The 22,940-nt window shown below is 48.9% G+C and overlaps 1 protein-coding gene across 41 annotated transcripts in view; it reads left to right on the forward strand.

Annotated features, from left to right (window-relative positions):
• Positions 1 to 22,615, forward strand: part of LOC310905496 (uncharacterized protein) — a 110,089-nt gene extending 87,474 nt beyond the window's left edge. For 31 of the 41 annotated variants that reach the window (XR_014589066.1, XR_014589067.1, XR_014589090.1 and 28 more), the window contains 5 exons: positions 14 to 8,724; positions 9,177 to 9,323; positions 12,256 to 12,513; positions 12,888 to 12,977; positions 15,115 to 22,615. The gene's annotated coding sequence lies outside the window, so the exon portion shown is untranslated. Of the gene's footprint in view, positions 1 to 13; positions 8,725 to 9,176; positions 9,324 to 12,255; positions 12,514 to 12,887; positions 12,978 to 14,334; positions 14,506 to 15,114 lie in introns of all 41 variants that reach the window. The other 10 variants (XR_014589075.1, XR_014589078.1, XR_014589079.1 and 7 more) reach the window with 8 other exon arrangements.
• Positions 22,616 to 22,940: the final 325 nt, after the last annotated feature.

Genomic DNA, 22,940 nt, shown 5'->3' on the forward strand with positions numbered 1-22,940 from the left:
CCTTCGTTTTCAGGTAAATCTCAGATTCTCTGCGCTGAAGCTGGTGCTCACCACTACTGCCCTCCACAAACATCTCTTCTCAGCACTGAGTCAAGCCCTGCGAGTCTCCCAGCCTAAGCCAGGAGGGCAGAGGAGGGCAGAGGGGTGTTTATTGTGCCAGGCAGTCCTGTTTGGAGATGAACACAGTAACGCATTTTTTGGGTTTACCATTCTGAAACACAAGAGTAACTCCAGATATCTGTTGTAAGAACAGAGTCGTGCTTCTGGCGCCCCATGGAGCCCCGATATGTGGATCAGCTGAAAGCTGCCAGGGCCCCTCCACTGCAGGGGAGAGGTACCAGTCCTCACCGAAACCAAATGATGGTAATGTCTAGACCAGCTGAATGATCCAGGCCCCATCTGGGAGCGCAGAGACCACAGCGACTGGCTTTACTGCAGATCCTAGATAGGCCGTGGATTCCACAGCAGGACTCTGTTCTTATGACAGATACCCAAAGGCAGATTTTCTTTTAATTAAATATGAAAATCTATAATGCAGTCAGCATGGTGCATCTTGGTATGTTTATTTTTATACCTCATTTATTTGTTTTTGTTCTCAACATGTGCTTTCATTATGAGAGAGATTTTTATACTGACCATCTGTGCATTACGAATGAATTTCTGTTAAAACTGGAGGAGCTGGGGAGCAGCATAGAGGTCAGTTGTCTTTTTTAATATCTCAGTGGAAATGGGTGTCATTCACAGCCGTGGAATGAATACAAACTAGTCTTTTTCTTAAAATAATACTGAAATTGTAAAGTTGATACTTTTAAACTGTTCTCTTTAGGTTTCAGGATTAACAGACATTTGAGATTAGTGAAGTATTTCATACCTCGTGTACTTACCATTTCATTTTCTGTCTCTACACTCAGAAAGTATTTATTGTTTCAATAATATTCTGCTTACATTTTAATATTTCTCTCTGCAGCCAAAGGGTAAAAAGCATTTAATTTGCCCAGCTCCGAAGGAGATGGCACTTATCTGTGTGTTTGTGTGACTGTAACTGCAGTTCTGTATCCAGTCCATTTTCAAGGCTCAGGGAATGGATTAGATATCACTGGGCAGAGCCCTCTGGATGTCATGAAAACAAGAAGGGAACTTGAGCTTGCCAAACCCTGTCTGGCATAGTTACCCAGATCAGTACTTGTCTGCAAAGGGCTGCTGCTCTCTCTGTTCGTATTTCTGCTCTGCCTGTCCTCTTGGCATGGTTTGAAATGATGAAGCATCCCGTATGCACCTTCCTGCTGAGCACAGGGTGCAGGTGTGGCAGGAGGGTTGCCAGTGTGAGCCCTGCAGTGTCTGTAGGTAGCGCATGGTGGTGGAAGAGCTCAGTGCCTCTGCACCCTTGCAAGGAAACTGGAAGCACTGCTTTCCAGCTTTCCCCCTCTCTGCCATGGGGCAGACTTAGGGGTATCATAGAACCAAGTGGAGCAGCACCAGTAGTGTGGGCAGCTGCAGTGGGGAACCACGGCGTTTGGTCTTGCAGGGAGTCAGAACTCTGTGGAGGTTGCCGTTTGGCAGAACCACCGCAGGAGTCTCTGCCTGTGTGTCATGACTCCTTCAAGCTTTTAATTCCTCTGCGTCTCCCAGCTTTTACTCCTCCTTCCTCTTTGCCTTGTTATTTTTCCTTTTGACCACTTTTCAATGCTCTTAGGTCAAGGGCTTGCCCTGTGGAAAGAAAAAGCTTAGCAGAAAATTAAGAGGTTTAATCAAAGCTTCTCCAGACAGCATGAACAATCAGCAAACATTGAACTGGACAAAATGAAAGGCCATTCAGATGGAAACAGAAGAGGCCCACAGATCTCCCTTAACAAAGAACTTGATGCCATTTCCACCACCCCACGTGCCACACATTGCTGCAGAGGTTGTGGGTGAAGCCTGGGGAGGTGGGCAGTGGTGGGGCAAGGGCACCATCATGTAGCATTTCTTCTCTCGGAACCTACAGCTGATGCCAGTGCTGTTGGCAATATGTACAGAGGCTGCAGGAATTCACAGGGAAAGAGCTCCTCTGTCCTGTGCCCCACTCTCAGGATATGCTCACCTGCCTCAGGCTCTGGCTGTGCCCTGAGTGCCATCCTACCCCTTCATGAAAGGATGAGTGTGATGAAAGCAGCAGCAGAGGTGGGGCAGCTTTCCTGAGCTCACAGGCTCACAGGTGTGGCTCCTCCTTGAGGCACTGGAGAAGAAACATCCATCCCTGGTGGATACAAGCCAAGTACCCCTGCACTGCAAGTTCATTCCCAAGGCCCTAGGTGCCAAGTCGGGCTGACAGACACAGCCAGCTTGAGCACCGCGCTGTGGGGCAGCAGCCCTGGGAGCTTGGCAGTGGGGTGCAGCTGGGACAGGTGTAATCTGCTTGCTGCAGAGATGTGCAGTCCTTTTGCAAGAACTGCACTAGATTCCTTTCTAACAAAAAGTGTGCATTTCCTATCCTTTCGTATGCCATTTGGCTGCATGGCATCGTGTGCCCCATACTAAGCATGTGAATGCTTGGGTACATAGGCCCTGCCGAAAGCAAGACGGTTCCCCCCCATTTACCACCCAAAAGAAAAACGTGTTCCCATCTCATCAGGCAGCTGTCTGAGGCATTATCTGCTAACTGGATGGCCTCTCCCTTCGGCTGCTGGCTCAGCACCCACTGTTGCAGCAGCGCTCCCTTCGCTGTGCTTGCAGAGGTAGGATTGGGATTTGCACCCCCAAGGTCTGGGTGGCACCTTGTAGAGAAATGTGTGTTGTGAGAGCCTTCAGCCTGCTGCCCCTCCAGACATGGGAGTGGGCATGGTTTTAGTTTGGCTGTCCATGTGTGGCATTGAGACTGGCTGCATTAGCCAGCTTAGAGTATAAGCTGTCTGCTTGCAGGAGACCCAGGAGGCCATAGCAAGTGCCTGTGCTCTGCAAAATCCATATACTGTCACTGTCAGCAGTGCCCCGCATACTTGGCCATGAGCAGAATATTACAAGCGCTTGCAGGGATCTCTTGGGCTCAAGCTGCTTTTCTGGAAGCAGTTCACCTTTGCCTCACCAGTCTTTGCATCCTTCCTGTTACGGCAGGTGCCGTGCTCTCCTTCGTGCATGCTGTTATTTACTCGGGCAAGAGACGTTGTGTGAGTGTTGAGCTCCTGATACTTGGTGCCTCTGATGGTGCTGGTATTTTGCAGCCGAAGCCAAGTAAGGCAGAGACGATGTGCTCAAGCATTCTGTCTGAGGAGAGTTTGGGTGGGGGAGAGGAAAGAAGGCTGTTAGATCTATTGCTGGCAATTTAGATTCAGAGACATTTCATCTGCAGTTCCCTCAAGTGTTGAATTGAATAAAACCAGCAGCAGCAGTGGAAAAAGAGGTGGGGGAAGGGCTCTGAGCACTCCCAGCTAAACAAAAAGAGACAGGCAGCTCATAAAAAAAAAAAAAAAAAAAAAAAAAAAAACGAAGAAGAAGAAGGATTGCATCCTTGGGCTGAAAATACAGATTCACGAGGAAGAGAAGAGAACGCGTGGCAGAGCCCACCTGGCAGGCAGGGAGGGCCCTGGGCAGGCGCTGCTGAAGGCTCCCAGTATTCCTGCAGTGTGAGCAGATCACAAGATTTACTTATAGGTTTCATGATTTTCCTGGGGCTTTTTGAAGCTCCAGCCATAGAATCAAGCAGGAAGAGCAGAGTCCCAGGCTTTCTTTGTGGTTTTACAAAAATTCACCTTCCAGTGCTGCAGGAGTAAAGTGCAAAAGTGAAACCCTCAGGGGTTAATAATTCAGAAAACAAAATAACTTAGCATTTATACTTTTATCATCTTTTTGACATCCCTCTGCAGGTGTCCTGGGTGCCTTCCAACCAGGGGAGCTGTGCCCACACCTCTCAGGGTGGCAGCCTGCGGTCCCACTGGGAGACGCAGTGCTTGCACCAGCTGCCAGCACTGTGCCCACTGCCCAGCCCGCTGGGAGGAGGGCTTGGGGAGAAAGGGCTGGTCCACAGCAGGAGCCCAGTCTTAGCAGGACGGCCTAGGATCCATCTCAGTTTGTGCTCCTCCCAGCAAGGTCTCTTCTCCTCCTGCAAAAAAAAAAGACAGTTGCTTTCTATGCTGCTCAAGTGGCTTGCTCCCTCCAAACAGCCTTCCAGGCTCCACAGGAGCAAGCCAGGCTCCCCAAAGGCACTGGCTTTCCTCTTGTCCTCCAGCAAGCGTCATGTTGGCTGAGTAGGGAGTGAGACTTCTTTTAAGGTGCTGCCTTGCTGTTTCATCAGGTGCTGTAGCGATTTAATCCAATATTACTGTACAGAAAACCTCCATATGGCCAGGCCAGCACAGCACTTTTATAAATGCTTACACAGCAGCAACACAGCTGTCAGCACCTATTCAGGCACAAGGCAGAGTTTTAATATGTGTTTACTAGCATGTGCTTACTAACACGCCCTAATCATCACCTCTTCCCTGCTGTAGACACTGAATGTGGGCAAGATTTGTATATGTTCACAGTCCTGAGTGGCTTTATGTGTGCATGAGCTGCCTGCTGCCCGAAGGGCTGCGTGACTCAAGCCTTTGCTAGCCCTTTGCGTGTCTCAAGCCCCTTTATCTCGCCCATTGCAGGCCTCGTCTGCATGAGACAGCTAATGGGGGCACACGGGTGTTTACCTGGGGAGTATCTAGGCTGGGTATGAATCCTGCTAGAAAACAGTACATCAGAAACTGGTCCACACCAGCATTTCTATCAGTAATGGGAAATAGCAGGGCAGGGCAGGGCCTGTTCACACTGTTCAGGTCCCGCAGTCACTCGCTCAGACACAGGCATACAAATGGATGCTGGTTTGCAGCAACAGGGAGGCAGGTAAGGTGGCAGACATGAGGAGGAACCTGGCTGACCCAGCTCTCCACACTGCCCTGACAGAAGGTGTTTAGATGAAGAGCACATGAGGTCAGTCCTCCGCAGCTGACATCCAGCCAGCACCGAGTTACCCACAGCCACGCACGGCGAGGCCGCACAGCTCGGGGTGGCTCCTGGGATCCTGCTGGCTGTGGCTTGGTTGAGCACCGTGCTTAAAGTGTCCTCTGCCTTTGCTGGTACTCACATGGAAGTGCTTGTGAAAAACAAAGGCAAGGATAGGGTGAAGAGTTGGGACTTCTCAGGGCAGGCACTGATACCTTTCTTTCAGGTCATTCCAGCTGTAAGACAGGGGTCTCAATTCTGATCTCTGTCACAAGGATTTGGGAGCCTGATTAGCTACTGCCTGTAAAAGGCTGAAGAAGTCTTACTGTGAATCTAGGACCAAAGAGCAGAGAAAGAAAGAGGCTCGCTTATGGGCATGTATTATGCTGCCCTGATTTTCTCCCAATGTTATCGATCTAGCGGCTTGCTAAGACACAGCCCTGCCTGCTGTAGTGGTTTAATTCATTTTTAAGCATCATTATTTTTCATGTTGTGGTCTTCCCCTGCTTGGGGTGCTTCTCATTGCCCATCCCCAAAAATGTCCATTCCTGTCTGTGTTTCATGGCACGCACTGCTCCCACATGTGTGCGTGTGCACACCAGGGAGATGGAGAGGCAGCTTCAGCTACACTAAGCAATTAAACTCCGGTAGCTCAGGGATGAGCAGGAGGCCGTGATTTTCTTTTCCTTTGCAGTAATTGCCTCTGCAATCAGCTTTGATCACCCGAGAGCAGAGGAGATGAGTGCTGCAAGTTGACATCAGTGGTTTTAATATATCCATTTACATATACAGGAGCAGTGCAGCATACAGCTTTCCATAGCGCCTCTGACCTGAAACCATCGCCGCTCCATAGACACCTCATTTAATTTAATACTTCACCGCCACTGCGGAAGCCACAGGATGGGGATGGGAGGGGGGATAATCAAGCCCTCACTCTCTCGCTCTCTGTGAATGTCTGTAGAAATGACATGAAAGTAATTGCTTTTGAAAAGCAAAGCAGAAATGGCACAATTGATTCCACTTAAATGAGAGGAAGAGGGGTGGGGGTGGGGGATGTTCACCCTAAACATACCACCTTCTTTCCTGCTGCAAGTAAATCGCTTCGTGAGGATGAAGGAAAGGTGGGCTTGTCTCTGAGCGGCACACAGGTGAAGGAGGTGAACACAGACCGGCAGCGCTGTTTTGAGCAGGATGCATCCTCTTGGCTAACTCAGACCCAAAGGCAGCCGCTGCTTTATGAAGCCATACGACATCCCTTGTCGCAGGCTTTTCTGTTGCTGAGAAGCAGGTAGGGAGCCACACAGCACTGAGCATTCTAGAGTTATTCTGCCTCCCAAACCCACTCGCCTGCCTTGCATCTGGCAGGCGTGTTTGTCCTGCATGCTGAGGAGCATTCCTCTCCGTCTCCAGCCCATCGCAGACCAGCTGCGCAGACACAGCTTTGTGACCCCAAGCTGTCTGAAGCCGTCTGGCACGGTGCCTGCCGGTGGGTGCCTGTCCACCCGCCAAGGGACGGTGTCTCCTCCGCAAGCTGCCCTGCACACACCACTGCCTGTCCCGTCAGCGCAGCCACACCCTGGCCGGTGCAGAGGAGCGGCCCCTGGCCTCGCCACTGGCCACCAGGCCGTGTGCGGAACCCGGCCTTGCGGGGCGGCTGCTGGGGGCATGGGGCAGCAGCAAGGGCCAGGCGTTCTGTGGCTGCCAGCCCCTGCGCCAAGTATGGGAAGAAACCACCACACAGCAGTCTCAGGGATGCTTCCTTGAGACGTCTCAGGCACCAAAGCAAAGCAGAGAGTTTGCAGAAAGCCTGCAGTACTTGGTTCTTGTATGCTCATGTTGCAATGGAAGCCAGCTGTCATTGCAGGCAAAGTAAGAGGGATCTGGGAATCAGGCAGTGCTCCCGTCCGCTGCTGACCACTGCAGGGGTGCCTTGCAGCCAGGCACATCCTTCTCTCTTCAGAGCACGTGGTGATAACTGCTATGTCCTGTGTTCAACACAAAGATGTTCTTTACTATAGCAGCATACAGGCATGCAAGCACATGAGCTCACACTTAGATCCACTCCGAATTTAAATGTTTTCCTTTTTTTTTTCAGTGTGCATCACACTGGACAGCTATAACCTTTTTCAGTGTGGGTTTGAACGGTTTACATGCATCCAGAACATGGCTTGGAGGAATGCAGGCTACTGAGCTAATAACAATGTCTTCAATACAACTTTAATGTAGACATTAAAGTCATTTTATGTTAATTACATGCAAATTGATTATTAGTGTATATATTGAATGTTGACAGCTGGGTGACAGTCTTCAGTAAATATGTTTTACTAATCAGATAGCATTTAATTAATATTGAAATTCTCTCTAGGTTTAGTAAGACAGTTAGTGAACATTAATTAGGCCCCTGACTGGCTGCGTATGTTGCAGGACATCCACAGTGCTGGCAGGGCACCACCGTGCTCGGCTGCTCTGCCGGGTGCAGGCAGGCAGGTGGGCCTGGAGAGGGCTGGGGGCAGCAGTCTGGCCGCAGGACAGACAGACACGTGCCCCTGAACAGGGAAGTTTCCAGAAGATGTTTCTTTAGAAGAGCTCCCCGCACAGCCCTGGTACAAAGCAGCCAAGGGCAGGCATGCTGCAGGGAGTGGAGGTGGTGCTGCCACAGCAGGTTTTGTGGTCATGTGCATCAAAGTTGCAGTGATGACAACTGAGGTGATGCCTGCTCAGTGCAACACCAGTCCTGCAGGGCTGGCCAGGCTAGCCAAGGGAGCTTCGGATGCTCCGCCTTGCCCATTGTTTTGCGCTTTCTGTCCTGGGTTTCAAGACCAGTGAGCTGTGCCTGCACGCAACAGCAGAAGCCTTGGGCTGCTTTCAGGGGCGAGCCAAGGGACAGGGCAGGGGAAACAGGTCTGGGCAAGAGGCAAGGGCACAGAGACTCGGGCGGTACAGTGCCTGTGTTGCTCTCAGGTCCTCTCTTCTTCCTGGCTTTAGGAAGAGACTCGCATGGTTTTGCCCACATATAGCCTATATGGGACCTGTTGACGGGGGAGGAAGAATACACTAGATCTCTGCTGGAAATCTGTTCTGTGTGTGTTCAGCCTTGTCCCTGCACTGCTGCATGGTGGCACAGGCACTGCTCGCAGTCTAGTCTGATGTCTGACGCAAGATGTCTGTGGTGGTTGTGCCCTGCACATTATCTCGTTAGTGTGATCAGGTAACTATGGAGTGTCCATTTCCCCATAAAGCAAGGCTGCTCCTGGTCATCCATGAGTAGTGAAAGCAGCATGTTCTTTTCACCTGCAATGGTCACTTTAACTGTACATAGGGCCCTTTTTTATGGCCAGGCACGGCGCAGCCCCTGCCAGCAGCAGTGTTTCTTAGTGCTGAATTTAAAACACCAAGCGGACCAATTCTGGGGCTATGTGGCCAGTGTTTTCTCTTGCTTCCCCACCACAAGTGGGGCAGGAGCCACGCAGAGCCCATGCTATCAGCCCACACATCTGCGCACTCTGGCCATGCCCGGAGTGGGTGAGCAGCGTCTCGGAGACGTCCATGGCAGAGGCACCAGGGCCAGTGGCAGGGGAACCGCTCCACTGCAGGGTTGCAGCAGCCCCATCAGCTCTAGCGGATCAATACTTGAGCCTTGTCATGCTAATTGCTCTTTGGTTGACATTCATGATCCTTTCCTGTTCCCTCCCTGTGTAAACTCTGTGAAGCTGGGATGCCAAGAAGTGAAAATACCAAGCCCTCAGAGCCTGCTGCTGTTCCCTACCCTAGCTGCAGGTACCATGCTCCCTTCCCCTTCACCCCACTCAGGAAGCACCTGGTGGGGTCCTCAGCACACGGCAGAGCTGCAGCACGTAGCTGCATCAGGAGCTGGTTATTCAGCCATCAGTTAAAATAACTGGCTTTGCTCGGTTGCCCTTTGCCCCCCTGGCCCAGCCTGTCTGACACCCCCTCCATGAGCTGAAGCACCTCATGCAGCTCTCTCCCAGCCTTCCCCAGTCCAGAGACACCACTGCTGCCGCAGCGGGCGTCAGATCACACCTACCATATTGGCTTCCTGTCCCCAGAACATCAGGTTTTTGCGGCTATTGTGCACGGGGGGTGTCTCCTCCCGACAATCCCCACCCCCAGCAGCATCAGGCCTGTGCTGTTCAGGGTTTTGTTAAGCCGTTTAGTATTAATTGATTTTTTTTTCCATTTTTTCTTTCTTTCCCTGGGCGGGTCAATAGCTGGATGCTCAAGAGCAGAGGATCTATCAACTGCAGACCAAGCAGAGGGAGAGGCAGGCAGAACTGGAGCAGAAATGCAGCCGAATCCAGCAGCTCAGCCAGGACCTGGAGGCCAGCCACCAGCTGCAAGAGGAAGCTCAGAAGCAGGTAGGGGAAGATGCCAGCACAGTCTAGCTCGGTGGGCCAGGCTGGGAACTTTATTTAATGCATTCACAACGGTGGTGGTAATCCACTGTTTTCATTTAAATGACAGCATAAGGAAGGGCTAATGATGCAAAAGTGGAGTCTGTCAACTCACAGCGAGGAGGGGAAAGTCCGGGGAACCGGGGAGACTGGCTGCAGCTCTGCCGACTGTAAATAGGTGCTTGGATTGCACTTGATTTGAGGGTGTGACTGCTGTAATGTGCAGAAGTCCTGGATGTTGATCCTATTGCTGATCTCCTCAGAGAGAAGGAAAGAGGGTGGCTGGTGGAGAAGAGGAGGGGGAGATCATGCCTCCCAGGACAGTGCTGTCCTGGCTGGTGGTAACGGCGACATGTAGTCAGCCAGGAGACAAGGCTTGTTCAGAGCTGCTCAGCTATGATGACATGGATGAAACCCTGAATTTGCTCCAGGACATGCAGACATTTGCAATGGGAGTACCCTCATTGCTCTGTGGACCTGACAGGAGGCCTACTGGGCAGTGTTTGTGCCAGTCCTCACTGTGCTGTGTCTGTTTGGTCCCCTGCCCTGATAGAGCTCTCTCCTCCAGTCCCTGCATTTCAGAAGCTGCCAGGAGTCAAACAGCTCAGACAGCGTATTCCTTCTGCACATGAATCTGGCTTGGGGGTGTGCGCTATTCGCATGTCTCCTCAGCCACGGGTTTATCTGCCTGCTGTCCGCTTGGGCACCTATAGTCGTGAATGGATTTTGACAACAAGCTGCGATTCAGATCCACAAGGCAAACACATTCTTGGATGTGAAGAGAGTGGATCCTGAAAATCTGTGCAGCTACTGCTGCTGCACACTGTAGGATTACTTGCTTAACCTGCAGCTGTCGTCCATGGTACCTGCCTCTAATCTCTTTCAGCACCTCATAAGCCAGAAAAAATATGTCTATTTTAAAACTTGGTAGTGAAATATTCTCAGTGTTCTGGAAGACTAAATCTGCCAGGTAGTCCTGATACTGGAGTATTAGGTCCCAGCATGCTGGATGGCAGGAATGAGCTCAGCACAGCTGGTTTGTCCAGAATGAGGGCAGCATTTTAGAATCTGGGTGGTTTTTTTCCCCTTGTTGTTTAAAGTGGAAACATTTTGTTTCCCTTAATTTGGTGATAATGAGATATGTTCTTAGCATTTGAAGGAACATAACTAGATACTGTTCCTTGTACTGCCAAGTCATCCTTTGTTCTCCAAGTGTGTATGTGTGTGTGAAGAGACAGCACAGCATGTGGGCAGAATTGCATGTTGCAAGTCTGTTTTCAGATTGCCCACTGGAGAAGGCTGGTTGCTGGCAGTTTGCTTGCTTTTCTCTACTTGTGTGCATGAATGGCGGAGGACAAATGAATCTGAGTGCATCAGTGTGTGCCTGCATTTTGTTCTGCACATGTGCATGGGTGACCGTGTATGGATTTGTTTGGGGAGAGCATGACAGGGCAGGAATGACACTTCTGTTGCTCCTTATAGTTACTGTCTTACTCCCTCCTCATCCCACCCCACCCCATCCCACCCCACCCCATCCCTTCCATTTGAAGATGCTGAGTTTAGACAAGTCTAGCTGCTTGATTTGGGTGTGAAAGTGACAGATACAACACACCATCTCTAAACTTTATCCTACAAAATTCCCAATTACACTACATCAAGTCCTGTTACATAAAATTCTAACACTGTTCGGGGTCAGAACAGTGCTCCACCTAGCTCTGTGTCTGACAGTAGTTTATGCCCATGCCTCAGAAAGAGACAAAAAACGGGAAGGTTTGATATTGCCCCAAGATGCTCTCCCACCTCTCTGGTTAAGGGGTTCTTAAGCCCAAGCTGGAGTCTTTGTGTTTAACAGCCCTTGAGGATTTTTCATCCATAATTTGTCACACTATTTTTGTAACTCCAATTTTATCTGGCTTCTGCAATGTCTCATAGCAGCAAGTTCCACTGTTTAACCATGCACACGATGCAGAACCACTTCTTTTTGTTTCTTATGAACTGCCACCTGACATTTTCTTTTGTTTTATTGGAAGAGACCATGACCAATCATTCCTTAGTCACTTCCTCTGTGACACTTGCAATTTTACAGACCTCTCTCATGTTTTCTTTCCGTCATCCTTCTCCCAGACAGAAGGGCCCCAGTATTTTTTGTTGTTGTTAGTAGGGAAACTATCCCAACATTAAGTCACCTCTTGTCACCCTTCACCATATTTTTAATTTGTTCTGTTGCTTTCAGTTCTGTTATTTGTGTAGTTTCAGGGAGTGCCAGAGTTTGACTGAAAACAAAGCAGCCCTTCTCATCATGCCAGCTTACACCTTGCTGATCTCTTCTCCCATCTTCTTCAGTGGGGCCAAACTTTTTCCCTTCTCTCCACATCCCCCACAACTTGTGCCAAGAGCTACTGTCCCATTCCAGGAGCACTAGTCTACCTCCACAGTCCTGGTGGTCCAAGGAAGCTCAGTGAGGAACTCCTCTGGTCCATAAGCATCTTTTTGCTTGTGTATGAATCACTTTCCTGTCCCCACAGGGTCTCAGAACTCACTCCTCAGTATTCCCCCCACACACACCAGCACTTCCTCCTTTGCTCTTGTGCCAGCTGACAGACACATCTCTGGTGCAATGGCATCATCCATGTGATGTTGATAATATCCTTGAGAGCTTGCGGGAGGGAAGACAGCAAGATGGCACTAGCCCTGTTGGTCATACACAGGCCATTAAGCACTCTCTGGGAATGTGTCTGTCCTCTGCAACAGCAATTCAAAGCTCTTGGTGTTTTTTCCTTATGCATTTGACTTGTGTGGCTGCACATCAGTCCAAGGCTGCAGAATATTTCATGACCCTTTCCTCTTGCTGCTTTTCCACTGCGGTCTTTAATCACCTTGCTCCCATCTCTTCCAGTGCAGTACTTCCCACTGGAGTACTTTCCAGTGGAGTCTGGAAAAGAACAGCACAGTGAACCAGCCCAAAGGTGAGAGAAGGGGAGGAGAGTTTGCAGGATTTTGTCCTGAAGAGAAGGAGCCTGTGGAAGATCAGTGCCATCCCCAGATCCAGGAGGCTGCTGCATGGGTATGGCTGCAGCACACTGCAGAGATGGAGTGAACATCACATTAAATAGATCTAAATCCAAACAGTAGAAGAGGGAAAGAAAGGGAAAAGGTGAGTGAAAACTATTTCATGTCATTTCCTACATGCTTTTGAAACTGCACAGTCCCTTCAACCTGACCCAGTATATACTGCCAGAGAGGAAAAGGAAGAATAAAGTGTATCTGGCCAGCACAGTACTGTGTACAGAGGAGCTAAAACTGCAAGCACCATACTTGTTAGATTGCAAAATGTTCTCTTGATTTCCATTGTGATTCATATACCGGGGTGAACAGTACCTGAAACAGATAGGTAGAAAGTGACAGAAAAGCAAGACAAAGGCACGCAGTGTTCTGTGTTGTCCTTGCTGCTACAGTCCTTAAATCTATTATGTTTCAACTTTTAAGCACATTAAGTCAAGAATGCTCTCCTTTCTCTTTTCTGTGAAGAGCAGTGTAGACTGGAATAAGGTGGCATCGTTGTCACCATCACTCTTACCGTCCTGGGACCCTGCAGATCAAGCTGGACTTAGAGCAGAGGTAGGTGCTCCAGACAGTGGCCTAATTGGCCCTCTCCCACTGTCCAGGCAGATAATTACTGGTCAGACAGTAAGGAGGGGAGACAAGACCTACACACACTCAGGAAAGTCACTGCATGTTCACAGGGAACCTCAGCAGCTGGCATGTTAGCACTGTAAGGTGGAGCTAAGTGGCTGACCTCAGGAGCTGGTTGGTCTTCCAGCTGGCAGAGTACAATACACCTTACAGAGTGTAAAGCGCAGAAACAGGCCTGGGGCTGCTGGCACAAGCTAACAGTAAAATAAGTGAGCAGGAGGCAGGCAACTCAAGGGACTGGAGACCAGAACTGGAAGTTCAAGAGCCTCTAGAGGCGGTGGTTTTGGGGACAGGAGCAGGGGGGCATGGGGCAGCACAGAGAGAGGATGCCTCTCCAGAATAGGGCCATGTAGGGGAAAAAGGAACCTGGGAAAGGCCAGCAGCCTGTAAGCCAGGCCTGTCCTTCTGTGTGTGCTGCTGAGGTGAGGTTTTGAGCCAGACACAGCTGCTGATAAATCTGCTGGTTTGGGGGCTTTGTGCTCCTAGGGCTGGCAGTCCCAGGATGCCTGTAGCAGGCTGCACATATCCGGAGTCTGCAGCCCCGAGTGTCAGGTGTAATTTAGCACTGGGAGCGTGAGTTATGGTCCTGCCCTTTAAGGAAAGGCTAGCAGCACAGCCCTGCCTGTCAGCCAAGTCCCCCACCTGCTCATGAGCTCTCCTGGTGAATGAATCAGGATTTGGCACATCATTGTTTAATATAGCCCCCATACTAATGTCTTTTTGAAATGAAACCGAGAAAGCTGTTAACCTCAGTTAGCCAGCTGTCCTCACAATGACCTGGATAAATCATTGTAGCAGGAGCCCCAAAGAACACCGTGCTCGCTGCTTTGGAAAATGGAGCTGATGGTGAAGGACTGTGCTCCTAGTGCATGCTAGGAAGGCTGGTGCAGCCATGCCAGGAGCCCTGCTGGTGCTCCAGGCTGGGTGTCAGGTTCTGCAGAGTTGCAAAGGCTGGAGAGTTCACTGGCACATTCCCTCCCGGAAAGCCATGAGAGGAGTCATGGCTTTATGCTGCAGGTGGAAGAGAGTGCCTGGACAGAGGCTGGCATAATGGTGAGAGAAGGCACTTTAATTTCCAGCACCCACAGGTCAGCTGATCTGGCCTACATTCAGCATCTTGTGTCAGGTTTGGGGGGGTATGACATTGCAGTGTAGCTGATCTGCATGGCTATCTCACACAACCCTGAAGGTCAGTCACAGCACAGCTTGGCATCGCTATGTGCAGAGAGACTGCTGGGCAGGGCTGCTGCCTGTTTTCTGTCATGAGCTGATCTTTCAGCAGATTGAGAAGCTGACCTCCATCCTGAAGAGCCTCTCTCAGGAGTCAGAAAGGCACAAGCAGGAGGAAGAGATGAGGCTGCAAGACATAGCACCTGTCCTTCAGTATGAACCATGAAAGAGAGATGTAGTGATGTATTATCTCTAGGCTGAGCTACAAGACACTGACCTGCTGGTAAGACATCTAGGAGAACGTCCAAATTCATGGCAAGCAGGGAAATCTCAGCAGCCAAAGGCCGGACTGGTCTGAGCCTAGTTTTTATGTATGCAGTTGAAGCATCTGCTTTGGTCCATCACGTGCACTGGAGTGATTTGGTGCAACAGGAGCATCACGTATTGCTCCGTAGGACCTGTCACGTGTCAGAACTAGAGCTCAAGGTATGGTCCAAGTTCCTCCCTGCCAAAGCATCCCGGGCATGTGTGAAGAGTAGAGGAGATCTGATGCAGTGTTTGTCTAGGCTGATGTGGCCTAGACAAAGACATCTTTAACAGAGCCAACATCAGCAGCCTTAGAGAAAGGTGCAGGAAATTTACAGCAGGTGGCTTGAAGCAGCTTGCTCCAGAGGCTGATTTAGAGATTGGCTCATGCTCAGGACAGGGCATTGCTCTCTGCAAAGCTGTTTTGACTCTGGGAGCTGTTATCTGTAGAAAGGCCTCATTACTTTATCTGTTTTCTCACAGGGCACTCATAGCTGCTGTCTCTTTGTACAGCAGTGAGTTCCACCAGACGGGTTTTCTTTTGTTGTTTCTGATCTGGATGATTTTATTTTTTTTTCTTCTCCAGCATTACTGAGGAAAATCACGCCAGCTGCATGTCAGAAACTCTTGGAAAGAGGAACAAAGACATATGTTCTCCATGTCCATGAAGGCATGCACAAGAATTAATGGGCGTATCCTGCACCAAGAAAGATTCAGGTTAGGAACAGCTTCTAATGGGGAGGAGAGCAAAGCACATGAACAGACTGCCAGGAGCCAGAGGATTCTGCATCACGAGAAATCTTAAAGGACAGAAACAAAAGACAGGGCACTTGAAGTTCCCATCTCAGAACAGGAGGATGGGTTATCATCCTCCCAAGGTTCATGCCAGCCTTGCTCATTTCCTAAATCTAACCTTGCTCAAACCTTGAAACTCAACTCTGCCTTTTTCAGAGCCTCACTGTTCAGCACTCATGTGATAACAACATACCATTTACCAGCGTGATTCTCCTTTCTAAAAAAGTAACTGTGCTTGAGTCTTGGGTGGGTGCTCATTTCCAACTGTGATTCACCTGATCTTCACAAGACTCAGCCCCAGCTTTGTGCTTCAGATGGTGTCACATCTCCAGCTGTGCTGTCCATGTTCCTGTGATGGGTAGCAGTGTTGGTTTGTGGGAGTACTCTTCCCTCTTTCTTGGCACCTCATTGTTATGCTCCTGCAAGCTTTGTCACAGGAGACTTGCTGAGGAGTACACACACTACTGTTTTCCCTGAAAATTCATCTTTATGTATCTTCCTCGTTAGTGATGTTCCTTCAACACTCTTCTCAGGGAACAGGGTTCTCTTCTCTGTCCTGAGTAGGGGGTTGGGGGATTCTGTATGCATGGAGTCTGTCCCCTTCCAGCCCTCTGGAAGGACAAGTAATTAGATCCACCCAATTCCTCATACAGGACTCTTAGCACTCACCTGAACGTGCTGGGCTGATGGCTTGGTGCTCTTTCACATGTTCCAAAGCAGCGCACTGTCACTGTCTGGGACATTCCTGGGTAAAGACGTGCTCTGCAGGGTGAGCAGAGGCCTCAGTGCAGCTGGCTGAGAACTGCTGCCAGAGTCCTGAATGAAGCAGGTAAACATCAGGCCTGCCTGCCAGAACTGCACAGTTGACAGTCTCTAAGTTGTTCTCTTCAGTGATATATCCAGCAATCTGCACTGCTTCAGCTGCACTGGCGGTGCCTGGTTTGCTGAGTAGCACTCAGGAACCCGCATGTGGAAAGAAAGCTGGACGTTGCCCCTTTTACTACCTACATATCTGGTCACAAGTTACTCAGTAGTCAGAACATGTGCTTTAACATATGCTGAAGAGAGCAAGCAGAGCCTGGAGGATGTCAGTGGGTGATGAAGGCTCTGATACCATCATCTGTATGACATGTGCTGCTGTGCCTCGGGCTTTGGCCTGAGCACTGCAGTTCCACCCTTGGTGGTAAACATAAGAGTAGATGAAGCAGAGATGGGAGTGTAGATTTGCTATTTGCTATCAGAACTTTTGGATTCAATTTCCATTCTCAGTAAAATAGCTGTGTGCGGTTTCCTACATGTGCTGCTTTGCAAATAAGTTGTGCAGGACATGGCTATCAGTCAGAGACCACCTGGAGAGCAAGGTCAGCTTGATGCTATTTAGTTTTGCTGTGCAGTGGCTGGTGCAGGCAACATGGAGGTGTGGGTCTGACTGATGGAAAGGTCTCACCTCTGTTCCTTTGTAGCTGCAGGAGCCTACTGCCCTTTGCCTACCCAGTGTTTGAGTGCAGTCATGGTACTTAATAGCTGGAGAAGTAGAATTGCCTGGATATCAGCAGTTGACTTATCTGCTTTCTTCTCAGTACCTAGCAAGGGTGCAATTCTTAGTGAGATGTTGCCTACCCACACAGCCTCACCCTGTCTATGGAATAGCAGCCATGTTAGTACTTAGGAGCACCCACTTGGTCCTCAGCAGGATGGTGGAATGAGCACACATATGCCATATACCAGAACACAGGGCAGCTCACATAGATGTAGACATCCCAACACTGCTGGTGGCGTAAAGGGGCTAGACATAGACAGCCAAAATAGCCAGTGGGAACTGTGAGTGACATGGGAAGGTGAACTCGGTCATCTGTGTAGACACTGGAGAAGAACCCCAACAGGTACCTGGGCCTAAGAGCCAGTTCTACAACACAGATGTTAGAGGAAATAAAGGAAATGATAAAGCATCAACTAAAATGGTCTGCAAGGCTGGTTTCTCTCCGTGTAGCCTCTGAAGGAGCAGTCTTTGGGGCTACGGAGAAATGAGGTTAATGCAGAGCCACAGCTGTTTGTATAGCTGCAGTCTTTAAGAGAGACTTGGGAAAACTAGCTTGGATTCCAATGAATATTTACAATTACACTGTTCCAAAGCTGAATCCAATCACATCACTGCAGTATGTAGGCTTTGTGCATCAAAAGAAAATGAGAGAAAAGCAGGAAAGATGGAGTTGCCTTTGGAGAGACTTAGAGCGCAGATCTCCCTGCTTGTGGCAGAACTAAAATGCTTTATTTCTGATAGGAGCAATTTATTCTTCAGGCATTTTGCTCAATATTAGAAAGTGCCTGGCTGTTTTTTGAAGTGAGTCTTCAGTAGGTGGTCTTTAATTCAGAGTGAAATAAAGGAATGGAAAGTGTTGTAGTCCATAATTTTGACACTGTACTAACAAACTCCAGAAACAGGGGAGGATTTCCAAACTAGAGCAGAGACCTCTTCTGCTCACTGAGTTCTAGGTTACTATGTGGAAGAGGCCTGGACAGAGCTGCCCTTGTTAAAATCATGCTTCTAATATGATCTTTGACTGGTTACCATTAAACAGGATGATCTAATAGGGAAAGGAAAGGGAAATGCTGGATGAACATTCACTGCAGCTTAGTATTGGCCTCTTCTTTTTTTTGCAGTGGAAAGTACACAAAAAGAATGATGTAGGGGAATCACTGCGTGATAAGAATACGGAGGATTTGTGACTGCTAGACCACTGCAGAGAGCTGTGTGCAGCAGAATAGGAAGTGTGTGGCAAAGCAAAGGCACTTCATGAGATGACAAAAGGAATAGTACCAAGCAGATCACCTCCAAGAGCTGCTCTGGTGGCCTGCCCATATTGTCTGTGATCAACTCTTCTATGTGGTGCCAAGGGAAATTACCTTAGATTCTCAGTCTTGTATTCCTTGTGTTGGCAGCTGGGAGAGCTGTAGGAAAGGGCTTTACAAAATGAAGAGACACCCATCTGGATGCTTTGAAAAAATCTACGATGTGCTCCGTCGGTTCCATATATTGGGATTTTTTATGGAACTCTGACACGCTGGAGCAGTTGTAGAAGAAGGCAGGCATGAGAAGGGACAAGAGTACAGAGCAGACTGGGGAAAATATGTTTTACATTACCAGAAATTATGCTTTTTATTCAGACATTGCATGGCATGCATCAGTGTTGCCAAAACATGGCTGCAACACTGAATACTGCCTGCTGCTCTAATGTACAAGGGTTGTGAATAATTTCTGGCTTGCTGTGGTACTACAGTACCAGAACACCAGTGTTCTTAATTACAGATATTTAAGGTATATCCCTCCATTCCACCATGAAGACATTCCCTAGCACCATGGCTGCATGACAGCAGGTGCTTTGAGAAAGTCAGTTTAGGATTTACAGTACAAGAATGTGCACTTACTCTGACAGAGGGTGTACTTACAAGCACACCTGACCTGGAAGAGTGACATCTGAAGGGCTAGCCTCCTCCATCCCCAAGGCCCCAGCAGGCAGCATGCCTCCACCCTGAACAGAGGGCAGCATGTTGCTGTTTTTAGACTGCTAATCCTTTTGCATGTTTTGAAGATGATGCTGTTTCCTAGTGCATTTCATCTTGTGGCTGCACAGATCCCTTCTTCTGGATGGTGATCTTAAAGGCTGATGATGGGAAATCCCAGGAAGCTGGTCTCTGATCTAAGTCACACTGCTGGTGGAGGAAAGCACTCTGACACATGCAGGCATGGCACAGGGTGTTCCCTGCAGCTTGGCACATACTGAAGTCGATAGCCCTCAGCAGGAACTTGCATTCAATATTATACTGTCTAAGAGGCTTAAAATCAACTGTGACATTTCAGTATAGCTACAAAAATCTTGTTTTCAGTTTCTCCACTGGTAGCTTGCTTTAGAATGAGGCAGTGCAATTTGGTAATTGATTCTTGGAATCCAGCTAGTACATATGCACTGGGGTATTTGGAATCATGTCCTGTAATATGAAAAAGTCATTCATTTCATTCATTTGGAGGTCCCTTGTGGGCATGGTAACTGCCCAGACAAATTCCACATGAAGATGAGAAATGTGACAGAAATCAGGCAGAGGCCAGTTCTGTGTGCTGCAGAAACAACAATGCAGTTTTGCACTGACCAGGAATCCACTTTGCTCCATCTTGCTCTCTGCAGCTTATTGTAGGTTCTTATACCAGCTCCTGGCAGATACCAGTTGCTGCAGCAAAAAAACAGAACTCCAGATGACCAAAAGAGTAGCATGCTTGCACACTTCTGGTAAACTCACAGCCTGCTGGAAAACTACCAAATAGTTGCTGGTGTCAGAAGCAGGTAAGAGCTCAAAGCAGCAAACGCTGCTGCAAATCAGTCTATGGGAGCCACCAGTGTTGGAGCTGGAATGGCTGCGGGGAGCTACTGCAGTTTCTTCATTGGTGCGTCTCTCTTTACACTGCATGCCTCCTCACTATTTTTAAGCATCATGGCTTGGTCTGACCTCCTCCAGAGGACAGAACTCAGGAGCCTGCTGACTGAGACAGCCTCATTCAATGCAGGTAAGTGGCTGCTGCGCAGCTCCAATGCCTGCGGCAAAACAAGGTGCCTCTGGGTTCCCCGCCTTCCCTCTGGGGAGCACCAGCAGACCAGCATGGTCTCTCCTGCTTTATGTCCCCCCGGGTATATGCAGCTCAAGGTGAGGCTGCCTCTCTGTTAAGTTACAGACAGGACCTTGTGGTTCCAGACTCCACAGGCTGAGGTGGGCTGAGCAGGAGCCTGCGTATCACAGACTTGGGAGCCGCTGACTTCCTGGCTGGAGGTCGCAGTGCCTTGCTTCCCTGAGACCCTCTGGAGTGGCTGAGCCCCCTGAGGCAGTCGCTGGGCAGCTTTGAATGCCGCTGGGAGCCTTAGCGCTCAGCAGACCAGGCCTGGGTGCCTGGTCCCAGGGCCTGCACCCACCACTTGTGCTGAGGGCAGAGGTATAATTGTTGTCGGCCCCAGCATCGGACTCCCCATGAGAACAAAGCAGAGGATTTAGTGCTGAAGTTGGCTGGCTGATGCCACGGCAAATTGTTTGCTGGGACATACACGCTTCCACTGCCATCGCAGCCAGCTCTGCCACTGCTAGGAGTGAGCTTTGTTTAAAAGCGGACTAGTCTGTGAAGGCTGACCTGTATCCTGGCATGGCAGCACACAGGTAGGGTCACCAGCACACCACTGCAATATTTTGGACTTTTTGGATACAGGTCCTTAGAAATGGACTAGAAATGGACTTAGAAATGGACTAAGGTCCGTTGTCTTTTCAAGGCCAGGCTGGGTGGGACCAGCCTTATCTAGTGGGTGGCATCCTTGTCCATGGCAGGGGGATTGGAGTTACATGATCTTTAAGGTCCCTTCCAACCCAAGCCACTCTATGATTCTACAAAATGGACAAGAAACATACTGAGACAGGTCATACTGTCAGGGTCATTCCTTGCAAATGATCCTGGAGCACTGAAGGGAAATACGAACAACTTACAACTTTGCAGTCAGCTGAAAGTCTGTCTAGCCTACTCTTGTCTCTGACTGTGGTCAAGAGCTATTATCTTGGGCAGTGTAAGAAGAGGGCAGTGTAAGAAGAGGGCATAGCTACTGCAGTACTGCTCTGCGAGCCTCCAACGATCTACAGCTTGGAGGCTTCGGAAGCAAAAATGAGGTCTTGTATTTAATCATTGTAAGTGGATTTTTTTTTTCTCTCATGACAGTATTTAATCTCTTTTTGAATGCATATGAACTTTGGAGACCCATCGGATCCTTTGCCAAGCAGTTTGACACAATATAGGGCATATAAAAATGCTATTTGTTTTGTAGTTGTTACCTGCTAATTTATGAGGTGCTGCTGGTTCTTATATGGAAGGGACAATAAGAACTCATGCTGCAGTCAACCTCTTTGTGCCAAACTTGATTTTATAATCCTCTGTCATACTTCCCTTCAGCCATCTCTTCTCCAGGCTAAAGAGACTTTATACTTTTTCCTCATATGGAAGATATTCTTTGTATTTGATCTCGCTTGTTGCTCTTCTCTGAAACCCTTCCAACTCTTATTTTTCCTGAGAGGCAGACCAGAACTGCATATGGTAATCACAATGCAGTTTCCACTATGGATCTATTCAGTGGCATAACTATGATCTGCTCTCCATTATTTTCATAATAATTCTTAACAGTAAGTTTGCCTTTGGATTGCTCTTGGGCACTGAGCAAACATTTCCACAGAACCATCTCTATCTGTCTATATCTGCTTTTATCTAGTGTAGCCCCAAGCCCTCACTCTTGAGGAAGGAGTAGAGCTACAGCACCTGGAGCTGCAAGTGAAACCTTGTAAGAAAGAAAGTGCAAATGCCCCAGAACTTTAGCAGGGTTAAGACCACCTGGCTGTGTCTGATGTCTTCAAGACCAGGGACAGCTGCTAAACATCTGAAAAACAAGAAATTATGAGTTAAGATCAGTTAAGCCTCACACCAGTGCAGCCCTCTCCTTTTCCAGGCGTCTGCTCTCAAGTACCAGCACCACCTGAGAGGCCGTACAGCACTGTGGGTAGAGCACAGAAGCCTTCTCTTTGCCGAAACAAAGCTCACATTCAGGTCAAGCAGAAGAGCTAGGAACTGCCCACAATTGCCCTGCACTTGGACAGCGAGCGTCCCTAAACAAGCACCTGTTAAATGTGGTCACCCTTTCACTCCTGTTGCAAGGATTCCTTCTAAGATAGCACCTTCATTCCCCATACCAAGTACAAAGGCCACTGTTACGCAGGCCATGAGACTGCTCAAAGCCCCACACGGCACAAGGGCTGGCCTGTGCACTTCAACTGACGCAGACGGCATGACTCAGTGCTGAAGAGAGGTTGACTTAATTGCTCAAGAGCTCAGCTCGTTGGCTGTCACCAACCTTTCACCATTCAGCACAAGCACACCTAACCAATGAATGCAGATAAATGCTGAAGTCAAGTCACTATCAATGAACACAAATAATGGCATGTTCTCTTAGTGCTTCTTCGTGTTTTCTTTCTGTGGATTCACAGACTGATCAGGAAGGGATCAGGAGTCTGACCTTCTGTACGAGCAGTCAAGAAAATTTCACCATGTTACTGCTGCATTCAATAACTTGTTTGACAAAGGCAGCTTCAGAAGTGCATTCAGCTGGACTTGAAGACATCGAGATGGTAAATGCACTACTTCCTCCCTTGGCCGTCAATCCCTTTGTATCACTCTTACTGAATTTTTGTCTGATTAGGGCTAAAGAAAGTTTATAAAACTGTAGTACGTTCTCAACTTTGTTTCTCCTGGTTTTGATGTTTTATCTTTTCTGTATCTTAGAATACTCATTTCTTTTTTGGCCAGAATGAAGGCTAACCATAAGGAAAAGAAAGTCATGAGGATCCTCTTTCTGCCCATTTCTGCAATCCTATACCCACCTTCCCCTCTTTTTGTTTCAGGTTCTCCCTGTGGTCCCCAACCACAGGAGCCTTTTCTACTTACGCAGCTCCCTCTTTCTGTCTCTCCTCAACCCCATTTTCCCCTTATCTTTTCCTACCCGACGTTGCCATTGCTGCTGGTTCAGGAGGAAATTGACAAAGCTGGGC

This window comes from Anser anser, assembly GCF_964211835.1.
Source record: "Anser anser genome assembly, chromosome: 11".
NCBI classification, from domain to species: domain Eukaryota; kingdom Metazoa; phylum Chordata; class Aves; order Anseriformes; family Anatidae; genus Anser; species Anser anser.